Source organism: Arachis hypogaea, chromosome 15 (genome assembly GCF_003086295.3).
Source record: "Arachis hypogaea cultivar Tifrunner chromosome 15, arahy.Tifrunner.gnm2.J5K5, whole genome shotgun sequence".
Taxonomy (NCBI): Eukaryota; Viridiplantae; Streptophyta; class Magnoliopsida; order Fabales; family Fabaceae; genus Arachis; species Arachis hypogaea.
Window position 1 is genome coordinate 87,457,352 of NC_092050.1, and position 6,012 is coordinate 87,463,363.

The 6,012-nt window shown below is 36.8% G+C and overlaps 1 non-coding gene across 1 annotated transcript; it reads left to right on the top strand.

The window, feature by feature from the left end:
• Positions 1-313: 313 nt before the first annotated feature.
• Positions 314-421, top strand: LOC112753432 (small nucleolar RNA R71). The gene has a single exon (XR_003177820.1). It is a non-coding gene; the product is annotated as a small nucleolar RNA R71 (small nucleolar RNA).
• The last annotated feature ends 5,591 nt before the right edge of the window (positions 422-6,012 follow it).

Consider the following 6,012-nt stretch of genomic DNA (forward strand, 5'->3'; position numbering starts at 1 on the left):
TGTTGGATGCAGCTTGCATTCCATGCAGACTCTGAGAGATCATATTGACTTGCTGAGTCAATATTTTGTTCTGAGCCAATATGGCATTCAGAGTATCAACCTCAAGAACTCCCTTCTTCATAGGCGTCCCATTGTTCACAGGATTCCTTTCAGAAGTGTACATGAACTGGTTATTAGCAACCATGTCAATGAGTTCTTGAGCTTCTGCAGGTGTTTTCTTTAGGTGAATGGATCCACCTGCAGAAGTATCCAATGACATCTTAGATAACTCAGACAGACCATCATAGAATATATCTAGGATGGTCCATTCTGAAAGCATGTCAGAAGGACACTTTTTGGTCAACTGTTTGTATCTTTCCCAAGCTTCATAGAGAGATTCACCTTCTTTCTGTCTGAAGGTTTGAACATCAGCTCTAAGCTTGCTCAGCTTTTGAGGAGGAAAGTACTTGGCTAAGAAAGCCATGACCAGCTTATCCCAAGAGTTCAGGCTGTCTTTAGGTTGAGAATCCAACCATAATCTAGCTCTGTCTCTTACAGCAAAAGGGAAAAGCATGAGCCTGTAGACTTCAGGATCTATTCCATTAGTCTTAACAGTATCACATATCTGCAAGAATTCAGTTAAGAACTGAAAAGGATCTTCAGATGGAAGTCCATGAAACTTGCAGTTCTGCTGCATCAGAGAAACTAATTGAGGTTTCAGCTCAAAGTTGTTTGCTCCAATGGCAGGAATGGAGATGCTTCTTCCATGTAGATTGGAATTAGGTGCAGTGAAGTCACCAAGCATCTTCCTTACATTATTATTATTTTCGGCTGCCATCTCCTCTGCCTGTTCGAAAATTTCTGAAAGGTTATCTCTGGATTGTTGTATTTTAGCTTCTCTTAATTTTCTCTTCAGAGTCCTTTCAGGTTCTGGATCTGCTTCCACAAGAATGTTCTTATCCTTGCTCCCGCTCATATGACAAGGAAGAATGGCCAGAAAAATGATAATAATAATAGAGATCCTCTATACCACAGTATAGGGATCCCTTTGTGAGTGGAAGAGAAGGGGGAGACAAAGAATGTGATGTAAAGGAAGAAATGCAACTGTACGAATGGAAGAGATGTGAGATGAGATGTTAGGATATGAATGAATAAATAGAATAGGATGGGGGAGGTATAATTTTCGAAAATTATTTTGAAAAAGGGTTAGTGATTTTTTGAAAATTGGTTTTTGAAAATTGTTAGTAATTTTTTTTTTCGAAAATTTTTGAAATAAAAATTATTAGTTAATTAAAAAGAAATTTTTGAAAAAGGGGGAGATATTTTCGAAAATTAGAGAGAGAGAGTTAGTTAGGTAGTTTTGAAAAAGTTAAGAAACAAACAAAAAGTTAGTTAGTTAGTTGAAACAAATTTTGAAAAGATAAGAAGTTAGGAAGTTAGAAAAGATATTTTGAAAAGTTATTTTTGAAAAAGATAAGATGAGAAGATATTTTTTTGAAAAGATATGATAGAAATTAGTTTTTGAAAAGGATTTGATTTTTAAAATCTCAATTAATGACTTGATTCATAAGAAATCACAAGATATGATTCTAGAACTTAAAGTTTGGATCTTTCTTAACAAGCAAGTAACAAACTTCAAATTTTTGAATCAAAACATTAATTGATTAAGTTATTTTCGAAAATTTGGTATAAAAATAAGAAAAAGATTTTTCAAAAATATTTTTGAAATTTTCGAAAATAACTAAGAATTTTGAAAAAGATTTGATTTTTGAAAAAGATTTTGAAAAAGATAAGATTTTCAAATTGAAAATTTGATTTGACTCATGAGAAACAACTTGATTTTAAAAATTTTTGAAAAAGTCAACTCCAAATTTTCGAATTTGATGAGAGAAAATAGGAAAGCTATTTTTTTTTTTTTTTGATTTTTGAATTTTTATGATGCAAGAGAAAAACACTAAAAAGATGCAATGCATGAAATTTTTAGATCAAAACATGTGATGCATGCAAGAATGCTATGAATGTCAAGATGAACACCAAGAACACTTTGAATGTCATGATGAACATCAAGAACATATTTTTTGAAAAATTTTTAATGCAAAGAAAACATGCAAGACACCAAACTTAGAATTCTTTAATGCTTACGCACTAAGAATTCAAGAATGCATATGATAAACATGAAAAGACACAAAACAAAAATTCATCAAGATCAAACAAGAAGACTTACCAAGAACAACTTGAAGATCATGAAGAACACTATGAATGCATGAAATTTTTTTTTTGAAAAATACAAGATGCATATGCAAGTGACACCAAACTTATGATATGACTCAAGACTCACACAAGAAAAAAATATTTTTTGATTTTTATGATTTTCTAATTTTTTTGGATTTTTTCGAAAATTATATGAAAAAAAGAAAAAATAAGGATTCCAAAATTTTTAATATGAATTCCAGGAATCTTGCCATGTTAGTCTAAAGCTTCAGTCCAGGAATTAGACATGGCTCACTAGCCAGCCAAGCTTTCAAAGAAAGCTCCAGTCCAAAACACTAGACATGGCCAATGGCCAGCCAAGCTTCAGCAGGTGATCAGAAACAGTAGCAGGTGGATTAACTCCAACTAGCTTGCTCTTGATAACAAATTGCTGCCTCAGTCCAAATGAATTTAGACATGGCTTTACAGCCAGCCAGGCTGCAACATATAATTACATGGGCTGGGGTGATTAGTTGAATACCAATCCCAAAGTAGTTTGGGTATGGCTTTACAGCCAGATATGATTCAACATATTTCATGAAACACTAGAATTCATTCTTAAAAATTTCGAAGCCATAGAATAATTTATTTTTGAAAACATTTTTATTTTTTTTTTCGAAAACAGATGAGAAAATTTTAGAAATTTTTTTTGAAAAATTTTTGAAAATAAAACAAAAAGAAAATTACCTAATCTGAGTAACAAGATGAACCGTCAGTTGTCCAAACTCGAACAATCCCCGGCAACGGCGCCAAAAACTTGGTGCACGAAATTGTGATCTCCAGGCTCGAACAAATCCTGGTAATGGCTCCAAAGCTTGGTGCTTTGATCTTAATTCATAATTGTCACAACTTCGATACAACTAACCAGCAAGTGCACTGGGTCGTCCAAGTAATACCTTACGTGAGTAAGGGTCGAATCCCACGGAGATTGTTGGTATGAAGCAAGCTATGGTCACCTTGTAAATCTCAGTCAGGCGGATTTAAACATGATATTTTATTAGATTCAAATAAACAATAAAAGGGATAGAGATACTTATGTAAATCATTGGTAGAACTTTCAGATAAGCGAATGGAGATACTTTTCGTTCCTCTGAACCTCTGCTTTCCTGCTATCTTCATCCAATCAGTCTTACTCCTTCCCATGGCTGGCTTTATGTGATACATCACCACTGTCAACGGCTACTTTCGGTCATATCACGGGAAAATGATCCAATGCCCTGTCACGGCACGGCTAATCGTCTGGAGGCATCACCCTTGCCAATGGCTTCATCTTATCCTCTCAGTGAATAATATGCTCACGCACCCTGTCACGGCACGGCTATTCATCTGTCGGTTCTCGATCATGCTGGAATAGGATTTACTATCCTTTTGCGTCTGTCACTAACGCCCTGCAATCGCGAGTTAGGAGCTCGTCACAGTCATTCAATCATTGAATCCTACTCAGAATACCACAGACAAGGTTTAGACCTTCCGGATTCTCTTGAATGCCGCCATCATTCTAGCTTACGCCACGAAGATTCTGGTTAGGAGATCTAAGAGATACTCATTCTAGCTTAATTCATGTAGAACAGAAGTGTTTGTCAGGCACGCGTTCATAGGGGAGATGGTGATGAGCGTCACACATAATCATCACCTTCATCACGTTCTTGGGTGCGAATGGATATCTTAGAAACGAAATAAGAAGAATTGAATAGAAGATAGTAGTACTTTGCATTAATCTTTGAGGAACAGCAGAGCTCCACACCTTAATCTATGGAGTGTAGAAACTCTACCGTATGAAAATACATAAGTGGAGGTCCAGGCATGGCCGAGATGGCCAGCCGTCTAAAACGTGATCAAAGGATCATAAGGTAATCCAAAGATGTCAAATACAATAGTAAGAGGTCCTATTTATAATAAACTAGCTACTAGGGTTTACATGAGTAAGTAATTGATGCATAAATCCACTTCCTGGGCCCACTTGGTGTGTGTTTGGGCTGAGCCTGAGTGTTGCACGTGCAGAGGCCATTTGTGGAGTTGAACGCCAGTTTCTGTGTCAGTTTGGGCGTTCAACTCTGGTTTTGGATCCTTTTCTGGCGCTGGACGCCAGATTTGGCAGAAGGCTGGCGTTGAACGCCAGTTTACGTCCTCAATTCTTGTCCAAAGTATGGACTATTATATATTGCTGGAAAGCCCTGGATGTCTACTTTCCAACGCAATTGGAAACGCGCCATTTCGAGTTCTGTAGCTCTAGAAAATCTACTTTGAGTGCAGGGAGGTCAGAATCCAACAGCATCAGCAGTCCTTTTTCAACCTCTGAATCTGATTTTTGCTCAAGTCCCTCAATTTCAGCCAGAAAATACCTGAAATCACAGAAAAACACACAAACTCATAGTAAAGTCCAGAAATGTGAATTTATCATAAAAACTAATGAAAACATCCCTAAAAGTAACTAGATTCTACTAAAAACATACTAAAAACAGTGTCAAAAAGCGTATAAATTATCCGCTCATCAATCTACTGCTTCATTTAAATTCTAGCACCCATCCCCCTTTACATTTTGCTGCAATTTACTTTTCTTGCTCTGTAAGCTTTTGTCCAATCTACATTCTGCTGATTTACACTTGATGCAATTTACATTTCTTGTTCTTTAAGGTTCTGTCAATTTACTTCCTGTAAGTGAGATCTGCTATAATTTTACTTTTCTTGTCATTTAAGCTTCATCTAATTTACATTCTGCTCTTTACTTTCACTGCAATTTACTTTCTACATCTTTAAATTCCTAGCAATTTCCTTTCTGTTGGTTACATTCTCACTCAATTCACCAATTTTAGCATGACTAAACTAATCAACCACTAAAATTGCTTGATCCATCAATCCCTGTGGGATCGACCTTACTCTTGTGAGTTATTACTACTTTATGCGACCCGATACACTTGCCGGTGAGTTTTGGTGTGGAATTTGATTTTCACCCATCATGAATACAAATGTATCTTTCCAAAAGGAAATAGGCACAGCAGTTGCAGCAGTGGTAGTCAGAGATTGGCAAGGAAAAATTATGACTGGGTCAACAACAATATTCAAGACAGTGTCAGCATTAGCAACAGATGCTCAAGCATACAGAGAGGCTCTCATTCCCTTTAAAAATCTTCAATTAATGAAATGCATAATTGAATTAGATTGCTTACCTCTAATTCAAGCAATTAAAGCAAAGGTACCAGTGGCAGAAGCAGATGCAATTATCAGAGACATTCTCCAATTGCTGGATGAGGCTCTGGATGTGGGAGCTACCTGGACTCCAAGAGATGGCAACAATTTAGCTCACCTACTGGAAACGATGGCAGTGGAGAATGAAATACAGAGGCAGTGGATAGTCAATCCACTGATTCAAATTATGAAAACAATCAAAACAGAAGCAGGGTTTGCATCAATTTAGCAAAGTCATAATATACAGAAACATATCAATTGGGGGTCAATTTCCACTAGCCAACAAAGATATTAAAAATAAGAGATTTTACCGATAAGAAGGGAAGCGGAAACAGGGGATAGAGATAAAGCCAGAGTTGAGACACAGGATTACCCATCAGCAGCGCAGGGGAGTATAATTGTGAACAGTGAGGAGCCAAAAAAGGAAGAGAGGAGGGGCTATGGTGGTGGTCACCGAGAGCTTCAGCGCATGCCGAAAACCAACCGTGAGGATTGGGGCTGTCACAACTCTCGAGCAGGATCTTCTTCACTGCATCGGCTAATGCAGTCCAATAATAATACAACCACATACAAATGGGCGACTGGTCGGATTCAATT